Genomic DNA, 18685 nt, shown 5'->3' with positions numbered 1-18685 from the left:
TTTTAATTTTTTGTCTTGAGACATGATCTCACTAAGTTGCTTAGGACCTTGCTAAGTTGATGAGGCTGACCTTGAATTTGTGATCCTCTTGCCTCAGTCTACAGAGCTGCTGGGATTCCAGGCATGCACACCATGCTCAGCTAAATTCAGCATAAACTATATTCTTAGGATTAATCTGTCCACATACTTTGCTGTGGTTTCCTAGACATTTGATCTCACTATGGTTTCCTTATTTTCTTCAAACATGTGGTCCCCACACAGCAGTGTAGGGACACCTCTCTCTGTATGTGGGTTTGGGGAGGTGTCTGTAGGAGATGTACATCAGGGCAAAGGATAATGGATTAAGGGTCATACATATACTTAATTAAGTGTCAGAAAAGGCAGATTCTTGCCCAGAATGGCTGTGTTGGAGTCTACACTCCTATGCTGTATTTTTGATGTGTCTCCAAGGTGTGTGTACGAACACCTAGGAAAAAGAAAAGCTATATACACCAAGCTGCCATCTGGACATCTACAAGGAAAGCAGGAGGGACATGAGGGTCAGAGTACACTTGAGCTTATTTGTCATCAGATAATAATGTTGTAAGAAGAATGTTTTCATGTGTGATTTGTCATTATAATGTACTATTTAAAAAAGGTCTGGAAGCATAACTTTTCCCTCAAGTTTACTATTACATGCAGTGAAAACACTTGGGATTGTGAATGCGTGGGTTAAGATTAGTCATAGAGTGTGGAATGATTTCTTTCGCAGCCTTGAGGCATTTTCTCAACAGTTTCCACAAGTAATACCAGTAAGCTCTCTTTAGACGTTTAATCTGGGGCCCTCACATCTCAGGTGGCTCAGAGAGGTTAAGCAATTTTCTTTAGGGCATGGGATCAGGAGAGTGGGCCATGTTTGATGTGGGGGAGGTGGAACTGGAGAGATGAGTCAGAGTAAAGGGCTTCCTTCTAGAGTAATTATTGATTGGAAGGTTAAGATTTGGGGTGGCGGGTGGTCACTGCTATTTTCCTGCAGGTGAGGTGGAGAAAGCCTTCTTCAGATCAAGTTTTAGTAACTTCCTTATGCAAACACTTCACTGAATGAATGTGTTTCTTTGGTGTGTTTACTAAGCTCAGTTATTAAGGCACTCTTTGCCTTACAAGCTGTTTCTCTTTCTATAAAAAGAAAGTATGTGATCTTCAAGTCAGACTCAAGCTTCCTTCTTCTAAAGTAAGAGTAACAAAGGTTGTGGTTGACCTAAGAAAATCAAAGGTGCCTTTCAGATTCCTCTTAGACATTTCTTTCACCTGAGAGACCTTATTCTTTTTCTGGAGTCCAAATGAATAATGATTAGGAAAGTAAGTGTGCTTGGGCAGGGTCGTTAAATACGACCTCTCCCACATCTGTCCCTAGTCCCAGTCACCTTCCCCATTGTCCTGACTATATTTTACAGCTTTGCTGATAAGAGAGCCAGTGTGTATTTGTGTCTTGAGTTTTATATTCAGAACCAGGCATAGAGGTAGTTATGTGAAGTTAAATGAATGTGCTGTGCAGAAAGAGGAGGGGTTTGCATGCAGCAGTGTGGTGTTTTCCACTCCTACACAGCGATGAGTATAGGTTTCCTCTGATGAGCTGGCTGAAGACAGAAGGCAGGATGTTGATGATGCACATAAAGGTACGTATGTTTGCTATTTACATCTAAGTGAAATTAAAAAAAAATAAACCAACTAGAACGCAGATGCAGATATAAAGTCACATCTTGTTCCCCCGGGTGTGTGTGTGTGTGTGTGTGTGTGTGTGTGTTGTGTATTACTGGGGATTGAACCTTTGGAGTCCTGCATGGTAAGCAAGTGCTGTACCATTGAGCTGCAGCCTCCACCCTAAAGTTACATCTCTTAAGGCAAGGGATACTTCTTATCTCCAAATTTTACCCCAGAACTCAATGGTTTAGAGTTTAAAAGCTCACAGCATGGTTGAGAAGGCAGAAACTGCGGCTTATCTTGTTCCCAGGGTTGGTGAACTCTGTGAACTCTAGAGCAGAAATGACCCTTAGAAGCAGGTGCAGTTTGTGGTAAGTGCACGATAGATGTGTGCCTGCCAGTGGATACTTAATGCTATTTCCTCTTGACTCATGCGGTTGAACCGAAGGAGAGTCCCTCTAATTTTAATACCCGCTTGTGTTGAGCAGGGAGGTCAAGCAATCCTGCCATATTTAGTGACACTCTTGAGAGAGGTGGGTGAGAGGTAACAGTTACACTTTGCCTTGTGGGTGAATCTAAATTAAAACATTTTTATTGTCTAGGTTTATAGCCACCTGAGACTTATTTATTTTTTTTTTTTAGACTATTGAAGTGCAGGATTTTAAAGTTCATTTGAGAGGAAGTGAAGTTTCAGTTGTTCAGTGCGATTAAATGAATAGAGAAAATAGGCTAATTAACTGCACTTTCTCTTTTTCCTTTTTTTTTTCAATTGTATAATGCCTACTCACAATCAAAATTTTGATGACTATATTTTTGCTTTATTTCAGAGGAAGAGAAACAGAGTAATAATCAAATCATATATCATTTTTCACAGGTGGGGAAAAAACCTACCTTGATGTTCCCATAGAAAACAAAAAGGTGTGGTGGCACACACCTATAATCCCATCTACTAGGGAGGCCAAGGTGGGAAAATCCCAAGTTTGAGGCCAGCCTGGTCAATTTGCTGACACCCTATCTCAAAAACAAACACACACTGGGCTGTACAGAGCTCAGTGGCAGAGAGTTTGCCTAGCATATCAAAAGCCCTGGGTTCAAACCCTAGTACCAAAAAAAAAAAAAAAAAAAAAAAAAAGAAAGCAAAAGAAAAGAAAGAAAAAAGGTTTGAAAACGACTTTCCTAAGTTCAAATTTCAGATCCATTATTCAAAGTGTGACTGTTTGCTTAACTAGTATACAAATAAATGGAAATGGGGCTGCCTTTGTGTGTGGTTAGCTTATATGATCCTCGAACTGATAAGGAATTTACAACACTTACAAAAGCTAGAAATTTTATGAAATCACAACATACATTTTCTTTCATAGTTCTTTTATGAGCCAATATGTATAGGCCCTTTCAAGAAGGGTTGGTTAAAAAAATGATGATAAATGACCTTTGAGGTGAACTTCTGATATTTGCATTGCAATTCTGTGGGTTTAAACTTTTAATTTTTAAAATTGCTGGTGATATTTGTGAAGTGCATCAGTTTCCAATATGTTCTTAATAGAGGAGATATGACCCTTTAAAAAATGTAAGCATACATAAATAAATATACTTATTTTATGTTCTCTGATGCCTTCAGAGTTGGCATAGCCTATTGTAGCATGGATGGAACTTGAGATTTTTCTGGTTAATTTCTTACCTTAAGAGGAGAGTTTTGAATAGACATATATCTGAATAGACACTCAGCTTCATGAATGAGCCTCACTTTTTCTACAATCAATGTTTTCTTCTGGTGATCTCTTTGTATTTTCTATCATGCTTGAAAAAGCCTAATGTATTTTAACATTTTGACTTTGGCTTCAGACTCTTCACCACCATCAATAAATTTATCACACTACTTCTGGGCATTTGCTTCATATGGGCCTAGGGGTGCAAAGACAGGGCAGAACCCAGTATCCTATGTTAATGAAAATAGGAGATAGGTAGGCCTCCCTGGATTTAGGTGGAAGAAGGTGGAGAATGTGATTTTAGATGATGACGTATCGTTGGGATGACCACCAGGCCTGTTCTACTGTCAGGCTGGGTTGGTTTGCGGTATGGTATCCAGCAGCCCTGAAGCACAGGAGCTTAACACAACACGAGGGTATTAGGGTATTTCTTGCTCTCAAAGCCCCTGTGGGTCTGGAAAATGCTCCAGGTCAGTTCTCCTTTCCGGAGCCACTCAGGCTGCTTCAATCTTGTGACTTTCTCATCTGTCAGTTTGGGGCAGGAGGGGGACAGTGGGGGAAGCCCAGCGCAGTGCCTTCCTTTCCTCACCTCAGGGTATTCACTGCCCTGGTTGCCCCTCTCTGATCCTTGCCTTTCCCAAGATTGCATAACCCTAATCTGGACATCCCTTGGGCAGAAGTGGGATCCCCCGGGGGTGGGGAGGTGGGGGGGTGTATTTAGTAATTAATGCAGAAACACACAAAACACAGATGTAGTACATTTTGATTTCTCAATAAATGTTAGTATCACTGTCATGTCTGTTTCAAGGCTCCTTTCGATTTTTTTCATGATGGTTTTTATCTATCTATCTATCTATCTATCTATCTATCTATCTATTTATTTATAGTGTTGGGAGTGAATCTAGGGCCTTGCATATGCTAGGTAAGTGCTGTACTACTGGCCCACTATGTCAGCCCTTAAATTTATTTTGGGCTGGGGAAATAGCTGGGGATGTAGCTCAATGATAGAATGCCTGCCTAATACACAGGAAGCCCTTGGTTCAATCCCCAGCACTACAAAAAAATAGAAAACAAATTTAATGTTAAGTAAATTTTTGGATGGCAATGCAATATATGCTTATTGAGGAAAAATTAGAAAATATATAAATGCACAAAGAAGAAAATAAAAGTTACCTGTAATTCATTGTCCAGAAGATAACCATAATAATAATTTGGTGTTTATTATAATTTAACAAATTTGAGAGTATATTATGCATCATTTTTTTTTAAAGAGAGAGAGAGAGAGAATTTTAATATTTATTTTTTAGTTATCGGCGGATACAACATGTTTGTTTTTTTTTTTTTGTATGTGGTGCTGAGGATCGAACCCGGGCCGCACGCATGCCAGGCGAGCGCGCTACCACTTGAGCCACATCCCCAGCCCCATATTATGCATCATTTTAAATCTGTTATTTTTATTTAACACATTGATTTCCTGTTGTACCATTATTCTAAGATAAGCACAGTGTTATTAAAACTTGCTTTCAACACTTACTATGAAAAATTGCAAACATGCATTTGAAATTTGTCCATCTTCTATGTTCCTTTTGTCCCCAATGCTGGAGTCTTGTGCGTGCTCTGCCACTAAGCTACATTCCCAGCCTCTCATCACTTGTATTCTACTATTAATATTTTACCATACTTAATCACTTACCTATTTACCTACTAATCCATCTTATTATTTTTTTTCCATACATTTCAAAATAAATTTTAATGCGCTGTATTAACTATTACTGGTTTATCTTCATAATTGTACTTGGTTTACATCTAGATTCAAAGGAAAGCCCATAGAACTTGCTGAGAGAATTAATTTTTTTTGTTTGTTTGTTTTTCTTTAAAGAGATAGGAGTCTTACTCTGTTGCCCAGGCTGTCTCTGAACTCCTGGGCTCAAGGGATCCCCCTGCCTCAGCCTTTTGATAGCTGGGACCATAGGCGAGAACCACCATGCCCCACCATTAATTAGCGACTTTAATGCTTAGTAAACAGTGCCCATTGGTTGACTCCTCAGTAAAGACAAGCCAGCTTCCACCACCCTGCTGGTGGGTTGTATCCTGCATTTGATAGCCTCAGGTTCTCTGAGCAGGGGAATGAGGGACTGTTTTTGTCCTGTAACTTCACTCTTGTTCTGGTGTAAGAAATTTACCTGAGCTTTCTGTTTGAATGATTGATTCTTATTTTCTTGATGACTGGTGGAGGTCAGGGAATAGTGTGGGACAGCCTTGGTGGACACTGAAATAACCTCTTGTATCTCTTTGATGCCTATCTCTGTGATGCCTGTTTTTTTTTTAAAGTTGTTTAAGGTGTCCGCCCCAAAGGGTGAGGCCAGGTGTGGCCACTTTGCTTTGTGTGTAGTTCCCAGCATAGCACCTGTGTATTTAGGCACTTAATAAATGCCCATTGACAAGTTGACCATCTCTGTGAAACCCTCAAAGTCCTTGGGCTTGTTCTACTCTGCAAGCACCTGGTGCCTTTCATGAGCATTTCAAGAACACACATCTGCTCTTCAAACCTTATAACCCTTTATTGTATTTTTAAGTGGCAAGAGGCCCTTACGATTGAGCAGGCTCTGTGTTTCCCCCTTCATTCCCCATGTTTCACATTCCAGAGTGTTCAATCTCAGTGTCACGTCAACACCACTTAAAACACCTAATCTCTGACATTGGTGACAGCTCTGACATATTCTTTCTCATAAACTGAACCTTGGTAAAGTGTCTTCCTAGTAGCTGAGGCCCTTTTTATAACTGGATCCCTTATGGAAAATGAAATCTTTTTCCCTTCTTTTGACTTTTCTCTTTCCTTTTTGGTGTTTTCCTGAGAGTAGGTGATTTCTTGGCCGTCTCAGGTCGGTCACCCAGTGTTTGGTTATTCCGTGTTGCTAGATTTTTCCTGTAGGCAATTTCAATTCTCAGTGACTAGGCTAACCAAGACCTTGATAAATGGAAAGGAAATCTGATTACATACCCGTTCCATACCCCCTCCTCTTTCCTCTTGTAGGTGGAAGTCCCCCACCCCTATTTTAAGAGCTGTGGTCCTTCACTGAGAGAGATTTCAACCACTCCCCTCCCATCCATTGGGACATTTGTCAATATCTAGAGACCTTTTTTGGTAGGAGTTGGAGGGACATGCTACTAGCCTCTGATGGGTAGAGACCAGCGACGCTTCTAAACATCCTCAGTGCATAGAACGGACCCCACAATAAGGAGTCATCTGACCTCTAGTGTCAGTAGTTCGAGGTTGAAAAATCCTGACCTATATATAGAGGTCCTTTCTGGAAATCTCTTCATCTGTGGCATTATATAACCTCTACTTTTCCCTATCTGAAAGGCCATCTGCACCTGAAACCTAAGTCCCGATGCTTCTGAAGTGGAGATGAAAATGTGTGCTCACTATACTCTCCCGGCCTCATCTCAGTTCACTTGTTGAGTTTATTATCCTACAGCCTCTTTAATCATTGTAAAAATCACTAGGTGTTTCCCCGTTTTTTCATGTACTATGTCTCTTGGATTGCAGTGATCCTATCCAGACCCATGATTTTAGCAGTCTACCCCCTGCCACCTATAATGGAGAAGTGGGTATGTATGAGATGGAACTGGGGGTATTATAACTGGCTATATCTGAGGACCACTAGGAGAGCAAGAGGCAGTTACTTTTCCTATTAGATGTATTCACATGGAAGGAGAATTTTTTCATGTCAAAGGCACCTGGATCCAAATCTTTAGCACTTTATGAAAAGTGTGATCTTGGGCCTCAGTGTGCTCAGGCTTAAAATGAGGTTAAGATTCTCATGGGGTGGTTTGGAGTATAAAATGAATGGGACCACGTCTGTACTCGTAAATAGGGACTTGGAACCCAGGGGTGTTTTACCACCGATCTATATCCCTAGACCCGTTTACTATTATTATTTTGAGACAGGGTCTCCCTAAGTTGCCCAGGCTGGTCTTGAATTTGCCATCCTCCTGTCTCAGCTTCCCATATCACTGGATTATAGGCGTGTACCATCACACTTGGCAGGACTTGGTGTCTAATGTACTGCATCAGTGACTTCTGTTGGACAGAATTTTGGGAAATACTTTGAGTTTGATGGTGGTTTTCAAACTTCACTGTGCAAAGACTTAGGTCCTCAGGCTACATCCCCATAGATTCTGTTTGGGAAGTTTGATCTACTCTGGGAATTTGTCTTTTTCCCAGGAAGCCAGTGGTCTTGCAGATAAAAGATAACTTGGAGAAATCCTGGCTTTCCCGTTCCCAATAAAGGAGGGGGCCTAAGCCTTCTCAGGAAGCCACACCTCCTGCTAGCTGTTTTCTGTTTCTCTGGGACCACTGACAGAGAACAGTCTTTCAGAGTGGTTTCAAGCAGGACAAACCTGTTCTTTGTTCTTACTTTTAATGACAACTGGAGATATCTTTATTTTGGATGGTCTCCTTGAACATTATTTTGACTCAGTGTCCTAAGAAGTCTTTTGGGAACTATCTCAGGAACACAGGCTAGAAAAATTTCCTTGTTCATTGGCTGATGGAATTATGATTTGGGCGAGAAAAGGGTAGATTGGAAAGAGGTGGTATTTATTTTCATTAGGTCTTGGAAGGCTCTGGGAACAAGAAATGAATATGGTCAGGATTTCTTTCAGCTCTGAACTGCATTCCTTTAGGAATGCAATGACAGTGACTATATTCCATCCAGTTGTAAATTATTCATGTCTACTTTATCTGTTCTTTCACTGAGTTACGCCTGGCGATCTAAAATATTGGCTGCAGTAGTATTTTAAGGAGATTCTTTTTGCAGTCGTGGTTTGAGGGGCGAGACGCTGGCTCACTGAGTGTCCTAAGAAGGACCCGTGATGACCAGAACTTGCTCACTCCTGAAACGAATGCTTGTAATATCCTGACATAGGACAAAATAAATAGCCCAGACCTGCCCATAAATATATATCAGTGCCTCTCTGTGCTGGAATTCTGGGTCAGTGTGTGTTCTCAGAGGTCTCTTTCTGTGGGACACATTCCACCCACACCTTTCTATCAGAGCTGTGTCTCACTGCCAGCTAAGGTTTGGCCTCTGCAATGTGGGCTGCAAATCCAAAATATTTAAAGAGAAAAATCTCAGAAGGGAAGAAATTTCCATTATTCATTTAATAAATGAAAGTGTGAGGTAGAAATTAAAAGTCAACTGGGAAGTATAGTTGGAAAACATAAGCTATAAATTGTTCCTTCAAGTTTTAACTCCTTCTTGTCAATTTTTCCCCTCCCCGAAGGATTCCCTGTAAAGTCCTGTCAGGTTTCCACATGCGGTGGTGCATGTCTGTGTTCCCAGCCACTTGGGAGGTTGAGGCAAGAGGGTCGCCTGAGCTCAGGAGTTTGAGACTAACCTGGACAACACAGTGAAAGACTGTTTCAAAAATTAAAAAAAAATTAATGCTCTGTCAGTTGAATTTAATGAGTTCCAAGAAGTGAATGTGGATCTTAGATGAAAAGTATAAACCAGAGTCATGCCGTTCAGGTTTGATATTTTCCAATTCTTGCATTTATAATGTCTATGATATAGGTGTTAGTTTATCTGAGTAAATGGGAAATACTTATATTTGATAATGTTGGGTTTCTGAGCCCATGGTAGGTAGATATTCTGTGAATTTTATAATAATAAAATAAAATAATTTTATTATTTTATAATAATAAAACCAAGTAAAGGCAATACAATTATTTATAAATCGGTACAAAAATAAAAGGTAATAATGGTTAAATGGCACTGAAAATGAGAAAGAATTTGCTTCACTGAATAGTTATTACAATTTTAACCCATGGTATCCTTTCAATGTGTCTTAGAGTTGAGACCAAGGTAAGATGGTAGCTTGGTATGTTCTTGTAAATTTAGAGTGTGCTGATTTCTAAGGCTAAGGCATGACATTTAATATTCCTTTTTTTCCTTTTTGGTCTAATCACTCATAGTCTTTCCCACTTCTTAAATATTTTGATGAATATTTTTGGTGCATTTGTTTATTTACATACTTTTGCAGTGCTGGGAATCAAACAGGCCTCTTACATGTTAGGCATGTGCTCTCCTCCTCAGCTACATCTCCTTCCCCTTGATGAATAACATTTTCATGACTCCTTCTCCTTTTTTAAGTTCAAGAGAGAAACAAAAATGCATGAAGAATGGGACATTATTTTGTTGGCCCTGTGCTGCTATTGTGGTTCTTGCTAGAGAACGTGACATATGGACAAAATAAATGGCCCAGACCTGCCCATAAATATATATCAGTGCCTCTGCTGACCTGCTGTGCAGGTCAGACACTATCATGAAACCATGTCCAGAGATTCTTCTAGCCTGAACATTTCCATGGGCCTGCTGACAATTTAATTATTTCAAGCAATATTTGACATGGCAGAATACCAGTTGTCTGAAAAATTTGGACATCCTTTTGGGTTCTTTATTCAGGCTAAGCCCCTTCCAGAAGACATGAAACTGCATTGACATAAACATGAATACACAGGATTACTGTTTTCTTTTAGAAAGGGAGTCACTGTGGAGTTCAACATGCGCTTTTCCACCCATGGCTTTGAAACATGGCCAATTTTGGAAAGATGGACCTTTCTCAGTTTTCTAGGATGGAGTTCAGGTTCTCCAGGGATAGTATCTGGTCTGTGGATAACCACCGCTGCTTCTCCTTCATACATTCTCCAGAAATGGTTGGACTTACAACTTAAGGTTAGCAAAGAAAAGCAGGGGATTGGTGACATGCTGAGTCTGAGGCTAGTGAGCCTCCACAGGGAGGCTGCTGCTGGCCTTCCTTTAAGGCTGAACTGACTCCAGCGGTGTCATCCCCTAAATGGTGTAATCCCTTAGATAACAGTGCATCAAGAGATTCAGGAATTTCCTTTTAAACATCCCTGGAAGCTAAAGCCCCTGAAGCACCTCCTGCCCCTGCTTCTGTTAGCATTGCGGTTCCATGGGGAAGAATCTGGAGGACAGCTGGGAAAGTGGGAATTGCAAGAGCAGATGATACTTCGTTAGATGTGCACCGAGGAGTTTGGAAGCCTCAAGGGAAAGACACCTTTAGAACATGGTGTAGTAATCTGTGTATAGCATTTATTTATGTTATATATATTTGTTGTATGTGTAGTCTATATTTAGCTTCCATGTGTTTTGTATAGAGGTTTATTTCAGTGTAAATGTGTCTTTAAAACCATTCAGAGTTTTCTTGCTGCGTTTCATTTGTGGACTCTCGCAGAAAGTGTTTAGCTACTTAATGAACGCTAGAACTTTGGCAGTTACTGTTCTGGAGAATGCCATGTCCCCTCTAAATTCATGTTTGATTCTCCCATTTTAAAAAAGTGCATGTTCTCTGGTGTAGGTTCAGCTGACTTCCTGCTGTGCTTTTGTGAGTTATTTCAGTATCTTAGGTAGATAATCTTTAAGTGAAATTGACTTCTTTTTTTTTTTTTTTAACTCACTTGGTTTGGCAAATCATTGACAGATAATGGTTTTATAAGCAGTTTAGTGAAATGCCAAATACAACAACTTTACAAGAGCCTTGAAATTATGCACCTGGCATTATTTTAGTTTTGATTTACACTACAGGTGGGTTATCCCTCTGAAATTATTATGCAGTCTTGAGATAAAGGTGGATGCAAAGACTAAAGGCAGTTTTTGCGGCTCAGTAACATGCTGAGATGTTGTACTACCATTAATGTAATTATAAATATGTTTTAGGAACATGAAAAGTGTGATCTAATTCTCAGAACAGCAGAATATGAAGGTATAATTATTGTGATTCTATATGTGAGCGAATGTGACTGTGAACAAGCAGAGGAATGGGAATCGTAACCAGGGTTATGTTTGGCTAATGGAGTTTAAAAAATACACTCTTTGTCCTTGTTGTTTAGCATGGCTTAATTTTCAGGAAGGAAGAAAAAGAACTTCCATTTACTATTTAATTACTTCTTTGAAGCCTCTAGAAGAAAAAGAATTGGATGGAAAAAATATCTGTAAATGCCAACTATTTCTCCTTTTGTTTTTTAAAACATTTCTGTATAGGAGGGCAGTGCATATGAACATCCATCTGTAAGAGGTGTTGGGACAGTTCTAAAACATCTCTTGGCTGTGTGGAAGGTCATCCCTCCTAGGCAGTGCCTTGGTTTTCCCTGGGGTTTACTCTTCCTTGTTCTTGGTGTTGGAGGTTTGTTGAACAGTGCATGACAGCCAGTCCTTTAAAATTGTCATCTGAAGCAGGCAGACCATATTTCAGTAGATGGGCCAGCATTGGCAGAATTTTGGGAAGGGGAAGAGACAATCAAGAATATTCATTATAAAATACAGTGGTGATAATGGTAGAGGGGAATATGTATTCAGATTTACTACGCAAATGTTTTCTACCTACAATTATCTTCCTATTGGTCAGCAAGTGCTGTGGTTCTACATCCACTTAAGCCCCCAATTCCAACCACTTTACTCTTCTCTTTTTTGGCCACTCTAGCACATGCCATGATTAACTTGAGCCTGCACATCTGTAGCAACTTCTGCCTAGTTATGTTGCATCTTGCCTGGCATACAGCCTTGCCTCCATGTAGCAGCCAGAGTGACCTTTGTATAAATAAAATGTAAGCCAGATCTTGTAATTCTTTTTTCAGAACACTCCAAAGTACTCACGTTGGTCTACATGACTTTCTCTGTGTGTGTTCCTTCTCTTGCCTACCTGTACCTGTCCAACCATCTTTTCCCACCTGAATCAGTGAGCTCTAGCCACATCACCCTTATTTCTGTCCTTTGAACTTTCCAAACTTGTTCCTGCTGCAGCCCTTTACACATGCTGTCCTCTCTTCTTGGAATGCTCTGCCCATGGATCTTTGCTGGTGGCTCCTTCTCAGCACCCCAGATATTACCACCTCAGAATAGCTTGCCTGTGCTGTTCCCACCAATTTTATTTGGTGTAATACTTAAACGGCAATCTGAAATTATCTCATTTGTGACTTTTTTTAAAAAATTCACATCCCCTCCATTATCTCATTTAAGACTTTTTTTTTAAATTGACATCCCCTCTTAAATTAAAATAAAATAGTAGGAAACCTGGTACTTTTTGTTCTTTGCTTCTCTTCCAGCACCTTAAATAGTGCCTGGCCATATTAGAAGCTCTATCAAATGTGTATTATCTGTTCTTTTTCTTGTTTGAGATATAGATTGAAGTTTTTTCCCAACTCTAGGATGCCATTATTATTTCTATGGTGAAGGCATTTGTAATTATTAGACAGAATCAGCAGATCATGTGTTTTTGGTCACTTTTCCTCATCCATCCCTGTTGGTGGAGGGCTTGTTGTAACTGTCCATTTTGTTGTCTTATTGGATGGGTTTAAAATTTATTTTTGGTATGTAAAAATGTGAAGGTGACTGACACATTAGGAGACTGAGTCTGAACCTTGGACCTTTCCAGGATTTTGGTCCATATACTGTATTATAGGCCAAATCCCAGAACCTAAACCTGAGGGTTTGGCCAATAGGCTCTATTTTCTTTCTTTCTTTCTTTCTTTCTTTCTTTCTTTCTTTCTTTCTTTCTTTCTTTCTTTCTTTCTTTCCTTCCTTCCTTCCTTCCTTCCTTCCTTCCTTCCTTCCTTCCTTCCTTCTTTCTTTCTTTCTTTCTTTCTTTCTTTCATTATGGACAGGTGGCACTATCTTGACAGCAAACAAGGAAAATCAGGGAATGCTAACTGTCTTCAAGAATTCAAGGTAGGAACATTAGGTAACCAAGAACTTCACAGCAGGGATATGAAACTGAATACTTAACGTTATTTAAGTGGCGTAAATGAAACAGTGGGAATAAAGATCAGTTTAACAAGTGCTTATCAATCTTATCAGCCTAGTGGTTTAAAAAAATGATTAAGTGATTGGCTATAAGCCTTCACTAAAACTCATGCCATCCTGGGCAGCAGCTCCCTGCAGATCAAGGTCTGCTGTGACTTAGGATAGATGGTAGATTTGGGTACACCAGCCTCCTGCTGCAAGAAAGCAATTTTAATGGAAATACCAACATTTGTAATGGTTATTTTTCTTATAATATCTTGCCAGCTCATCTGTATCCATTGGATGTAGACATAGCATTGCTGTTAGGAAGTGTATTTAATATGTAACTTGGAGCTCAGTGTATGTTGAACGAAAGTGAGTGCAGTGCTCTGGCTGCTCAGCTTTATTTATTATGTTTCCTTAGTTACCATGCTGTTTGAGGTATGGTGTTTTTTGGATTAATAAAATAAATGTCTGTTTAACTGAAGTTCCACTTAATTTGAACTATAGTTGCTAGAAATAGTTTTGAAGTTGAATTACATGTTTCTTGCTAAAGAGGGAAGTAGAATTCTCCTCATCTTTTGTTTATAGTGAATTTCTGAAAATGCACCTAAAAAAATCAGATAGTAAACGGACACGTTATTGGATGGAGAAAATGTTGCATCTTCATTTTTAAAGAGTTAAATACACATAAAGTCCCAAATTATGTTTTCTTATAGAGGGAATTGCTCCTTCTGGACTCTGCTGGCCAGGCAGGGGTGAAGAGGTTGGTCAGGAGGTCTCCAGGTGCTCTAGTGTCTCCTTAGCAGGTAGGTGCCTGGAAGTCTAGGGGATGACTGAGAGAAGATATGTCCATGATGCTGTAACAGTTCATCTTTGGTTCATGGATCAGCAGCATCCCTTCACCTGCAAACATAGAAATGTAGAACTCGGATGCCCCAGACCTCCTGAACTAGCATCTACATTTTCACAGGATGTGCCATCTCTATGTCTTTCAATGCCTATATACTCCTAATACTTTGGATTGGCTCCTGGCAGGACTGCAGGAGGGAGCAGTCTCCTGATCTTCCACCAGGCTCCCACTGATGACTGGATTTGCAGGTGACTTCCATTCTGAGGAGCTCCAAGGGTGGAACTGGTGGACACTTAGCTTGCTGCTGCTTCCCTCAGGGCTTAGCTTTGGTCTGGGCCCTTCCTCGGGGCCCTTCAGTCTCTTTCTTCTTGTTCAGCTATGCTCTCAGGCCTGCAGGGGCTGTCAAGTCACGACAGTCCACCATACCAGGTATTTGCATTCCTGTATTTAGGATCTCTTCCCTTGTCGTTCTTGTGTTCTGCTGTCATCTCAGACTACAACATCATGTCCTGCTTTTGGGTGAGTGTGTTGAGGGAGGGAGGAAGGGAGACATTTCTCATGCAGAGGTTGACCTGTACTGTAGTTGTAACCTGGGGGAGAAAGTTGGGTTGTCAGGGGAGACCAGATAAGCAGGAGTTAGATTATGAGGACAATCAAATCAGATGGAGAGGTAGAGAGGGGTGGATGGCATTAAAGTAAGTGGACTTTTTTCCTTCTGTCCTTGAGCTTGTCCTTGCTGCTTCATGGATGTGGTAGCCAGGGATGTTGAACTACCTGAGAAGTGGGGCAAATTGTATCTTAAACAATGAATCATTCCTCTGCCTAATTTTCTGTATACCCATCATTATAATATAGAAGTTAGATTTGAGGAGGGGGAGTTGATAGGAAGCTGGCAGAAATTGGCCCTCAGTGGGAGCAGAGGTCATCATGGGGAAGGAAGATAAAAATGAATTTTCTTAAGAGGTTGCAATAAACCTAGTTCTAGTCTCTACTCAGGTTTCTGGAATGATCATATCATTGGTAATAGTAACAATGTATAGACATTGTTAAACATGACGCAGACACATTTACCTTATTACGTTTGAGTGTATTATTGCATTTAACATTGACAGTCTCCCTGTGTGGTAGGTATTACCATTTGTTTTTTATATTGAAGAATTTGAGTCATAACACACCAGCAACTTGCCCAAGGTCATGTAGCTTCCGGCTGTCTGAGCCCAGACCCTCAGTCCTAGTTAGGATTCTAGTACTCCACCAATAGGAAGTAGAGAGGTGTGGGGCTGAGCTTGGAGGTACAGAGTGAACTTTTTTTGGGAGTGTAGATATTAAAAAGGGTCATTTTAGGTACCGAGTTTGAAAATGGAGGAAAATGAGAAGTTCAATAAAACCTAACATTGTTAGTAGAGCTTGGGGAGGCCCCTGTCTCTTGATGGAGCTGATGGATATCATGTTCCCTAGACTCCTTACTCATTGATTGCCTTGAAGCTCCAGACAGACCTTTGTAGAATCTGCTTCCTTTGTTGGACTGGTCATGGGCAGACCAGGTTCCTCCTTTGCCTGCTGTGTTCCTCATAAACTCTGCTACTAGGGGGGCCTGAGGGGGATTCTGGAAGGCAGAGTAGGGAGGGAGAAGGGAGAGGCTTCATCTGATTTGCTGATTGTGCTTGTCAGCTTTGCTTTAGAGGTTACCACCATGCCACACATATTCAGGAATTCTTGGTTCTTCTCGCCAGCTGCTTTATACATCTTGGAACCCCTCAGAGATGTCCCACTAGCCAGTCCTTGTGTGAGTCCCAGCCCCTGTGGATCCTGTGACCAGCACCTTCTCCTCAGATATCCGTGTCCCAGTTCCATCCCTTTAGGATTCCTCCCCTGACCTTTTAGATTCTGATTGTCCATATTTCCCTTTGGCCCTACAGCCCTCTGGGTAGTAGCTTGTTCCTGAAGCCACTCAGCGTTGTTCTGTGTTTCAGTCTTCTAGCACCCACTGGATCAAATCTTTATACCAAATAGTGTCAGTTGCTATACTTGGTGGCATTTCTACTTTTCTAAACAACCCCTGGCTGATAAACTTTCCTCAAGCCCAGGAATCTTGGTAGAGGAATGGAGAGAGAAACCAATACCTAGGAGCTGTGATTGTCTAGTTTAGGAATATGGGAGAATTGCCGAGATGCTTTATAAAAATGCAGATTCTAGGCCTCCAGTTGCAACAGTTCTCATTCAATAGTTTGGAGATGGGCTCAAGAATCTACTTTTTATTTTTTTTGTTTAGGAATCTTTAATAGCTATTCACAATTATGAAAGAAAATTTAACATTCTTCATAAGTTAATAAAAAAGTTGGCACAAATTATATTCATTATAACTGTCTTGTATATGTGCTTTGTGTGTGTGTGTGTGTATAAACATAAATTTTATACATATATGTAATTTAATAGTCAGATTGTAAATCCCTGGATAATTCATCTACCTCTGGTATACCCTAGTTACCAAGCTAATTAATGTCTATATTTTATTTATTAAATTTCAAAACAAAAATAGCATATTGTTTTTCTTTATTTTTCTACATCAGGTATCCATCCATAGATTTCTTCTTATTTATTATAATTATAGATATGTTTTATTGGTCACAGTTGTAGAAATGCCATACAATTTGGAAATATTGCTCTGAAAAGTAATTTCCTTATATAGCAATACAGCAGAATAATTTCTCGAAATCTCCTCAACGGAATTACTCTTTCATCATTGTTTCCATACTACAAAGAGGCTACAATATAGTCTATGCCTTTCCTTTACTGATTTGTATTCACTTTATTTCTATTTAAGAACTGTTTTTTATTTAAATATTTTGTTGGTTTTTAATTAATTAATTAATTTTACAGTAGAATGCGTTTTGACACATTGTACACAAATGGAACACAACTTCTCATTCCTCTGGCTGTACATGGTGCAGAGTGACTCCAATAGTATAATCATAACATGTATATAGGGTAATAATGTCTGACTCATTCTACTGTTCTTTCCATCTCCACTTCCCCTCTACATAATCCAAAGTTCCTTCAAGGAATCTACTTTTTAAATCTTAGGTGTTATGGATGTAGTTAACCTGTCTTAGAGGTTTTGCTAATATCTGCCTAACTCCAGGGCATGTGGGGCTTACACCCAAACTATTATTTTTTAAAGTGAGATGGAGGCTGTGGAAATGCTAATAACCTTTGACTGAAAGCCACCAAGGTTGTACATTGCCCCTGGAGGCTGAAAACTCAATTTCTGTTCAACCAACAATTTCTGATGCAATTAGCTGGGAGAAAGCAGCTTTCTCCACTAATTGTGCATCATCTGCTCGTCAGGCCCTGCATCTCCTGGTTTGTGTCCAGCCAGAGGGATACCTTTTTCTTTTTAATGCAAAGGCACTCAGTGAGCATGTAGCTGAGATGGGATGGGATGAGACCAACCTCAAAGTAGATACCAGCTCCTCTTTTTGTATTTAGAGCCCTTCCCTTTTCCAGGTGGCTTAAGGTTGGAGCAATAAGGAATCAGAGGTTACCACCGTGCCACACATATTCAAACTAGGACATTTGTGCCTGTTGGCTTTTGCCAGTGGGTGTATCTGTTTATCTGTGTGAATAGTAATGGACATTCTTTTGTGGAATGTTGGCTTCTATGTGGTTGATTTAATCAGCAAAATGAGTGGGTTTTACTGGGAGGAATTGTGCTACTTGTTCAGAGCAGAACAGGAAGTTTTTCAGTCCTGCCAGATCCTGGGGTTTTGCATGTATAGGGGCAAGGACTTCAAAAGGTGACCTTTGGCTCAGTATAAAAATCAGATTTTCTCTGTGGGAAGGTGTCCATCCTGCAGTCCAGGTCCTGATGGAGTGTCTCCTGAGACGGATCACCAGGGCTGTCATGGCCTGCTGCCTGTCCCCTTTACAAGTGGAATCATCCAAGACTCTTGTTTACACTAGCCTGCCATATTTTGTGTGGCTTCATGCTTCATGCTAAGTAGGGGACAGTGGATTTGCTGTTTAAAATGTGGAACATTCTAGTGGAACATTGTTTTTTAGAATGAACTGTCCTGTGATACCGGCTCTAGAACTGAATCGGGTATTCTGCTAATCAAACAAGGCTCAAGGCAGATGGCCTCCCAGGATCTTTCCTCGAAGTTAACTGCCACAGGCCTCACAACTACCTGCTTAGCCACTCACACACAATGAGCAATGAAGAGAAAGCACATGGAGCAGAAGTGTGCTTTGTCCTTGCACATGGGTCATGTAACCTGCCAGACCCAACTTGAAACACAGCTTCCCTTTCCTTGTCCAGAGGCAATCTCCCCAGTGGTGGGTTAGAGTGAATTTCATTCACTTAGTGAACCCTTATTGAGGGTCTCCAGTGTTCTAGGCAGTGGCCTGGGGAGAAGGGCAGAATCTAGGAAAAATAAGGTGGGAAGACATGGCTCCATAAGCATGTGCATGCTAGGGTGAGGCTGTGGAGAGTCCCTGGGAACCTTGAGGAGGTGACTGGCTCAGCAGGAGGGGGTGTTTGGGAAGGCACCCCAAATTATCCATAGCTAATCCCTGGAGTAGGTTGTCCCCCAGCCCCATATCACAAAAAGTTGGTCTTTTTTTTTTTTTTTTTTTTTAAA

At 40.5% G+C, this 18685-nt stretch overlaps 1 protein-coding gene across 1 annotated transcript in view; it reads left to right on the top strand.

The window, feature by feature from the left end:
* Nucleotides 1-1633: 1633 nt before the first annotated feature.
* The window catches only part of Stk39 (serine/threonine kinase 39), a 234037-nt gene continuing 216985 nt past the window's right edge, over nt 1634-18685 (top strand). The window contains exon 1 of the mRNA XM_015479274.2: nt 1634-1655. The gene's annotated coding sequence lies outside the window, so the exon portion shown is untranslated. The remainder of the gene's footprint in view (nt 1656-18685) is intronic.

Source organism: Marmota marmota, unplaced genomic scaffold (genome assembly GCF_001458135.2).
Source record: "Marmota marmota marmota unplaced genomic scaffold, marMar, whole genome shotgun sequence".
Classification (NCBI taxonomy): Eukaryota; Metazoa; Chordata; class Mammalia; order Rodentia; family Sciuridae; genus Marmota; species Marmota marmota.
Note: the sequence above shows the minus strand (reverse complement) of the source record. Positions and strands in the feature narration are given on the sequence as shown.